Here is a 1,307-nt window from a genome sequence, read left to right on the forward strand (position 1 = left end):
CGCCTCCTTCTGTCACCCCAACCCACCCAAGGGCTAAGGAAGGGAGGGGAAGAGGGGAAGGGAGGGGGTGACGGAGGAACAATGCCCACCTCGTTAACTGCATTTGAATCAGATCTCATGTGATACCTTGCTCCAGGTCTCTCTCTCTCTCTCTCTCTCTCTCTCTCTTACCGAACATGTATAACAATTCACTCTATTTCCAAGCTGTCTCCTGACGCTAACACTTTCTCTTTCTCTACAGCAAAAACAAAAACTGAGAAAATCAAAAGAAAAAAAAAAAAGATTACGTGTTTTCGCCCGGGATCGAACCGGGGACCTTGCGCGTGTGAGGCGCACGTGATAACCACTACACTACGAAAACATGTTTAGATATCAGGAAAACATCAACTTGATTACCTCTGTACACCCTCCGCTATCTTTTATTGCTATCAGTACACGGTAATAAGTTGTGATAAGTCCCAGTGACGATGAGAAGCACAAATAAACAGCATGAATCATGAGATCACGTTAAGGTTAGTAATTGAGCTCATTAACGTGAAAGTGAGCGAAGATTTAAGGCGAGTGGTTATGAAATGTGAGTAGGGAACGAAACGCTATGATATATTGAAAGTAGTCGTTGTCGTAGTAGTAGTAGTAGTAGTAGTAGTAGTAGTAGTAGTAGTAGTAGTAGTAGTAGTAGTAGTAGTAGTAGTAGCAGCAGCAGAAGTAAGAATAGTAGCAGTAGTTCTATAGATAATGATATCGTAACAACACCACCACCACCACCACCAGTAGCTGTAGTAGTAATAGTAGTGATAAGAGCAGACTAAAAACAATAACAACACTAACACAACACAAAAACAAAACAGCTCTCAGGCTACCCATTAATTAAATCAGACACACACTAAGCCCATATCCCAAGACCAGATTAGAGAGAGTGAAGAAAGCCTCCTTTTTTTTTTTTTTTTTTTCTACCGTCCCGAAGCCAAGACCGTCTGCCGCGTTTGTTTACATACGTCAGGCCAATCTTCAGGGAACGCGAGCTGGACTGACCCCAACCGCCCCTGTTTACTGGCCGTCACCCACTGTTTACAGGAGAGAGAGAGAGAGAGAGAGAGAGAGAGAGAGAGAGAGAGAGAGAGAGAGAGAGAGAGAGAGAGAGAGAGAGAGAGAGAGAGATAATGGGGGCACAATTTAGTCTCAGGACAAGCTAAGGAGACTTACGACCTTGGGTAATGTATAAGATTATTGCCACCACACACGCTTATGTCATTTTATTTCATTCCTGGCATGACGTGAATACATGTGTGTGTGTGTGTGTGTGTGTG

At 43.5% G+C, this 1,307-nt stretch overlaps 1 non-coding gene across 1 annotated transcript; it reads right to left on the minus strand.

Annotated features, from left to right (window-relative positions):
* Nucleotides 1-288: 288 nt before the first annotated feature.
* On the minus strand, nt 289-361 carry Trnav-cac (transfer RNA valine (anticodon CAC)). The gene has a single exon. It is a non-coding gene; the product is annotated as a tRNA-Val (tRNA).
* Nucleotides 362-1,307: the final 946 nt, after the last annotated feature.

This window comes from Scylla paramamosain, chromosome 13 (genome assembly GCF_035594125.1).
Source record: "Scylla paramamosain isolate STU-SP2022 chromosome 13, ASM3559412v1, whole genome shotgun sequence".
Taxonomy (NCBI): Eukaryota; Metazoa; Arthropoda; class Malacostraca; order Decapoda; family Portunidae; genus Scylla; species Scylla paramamosain.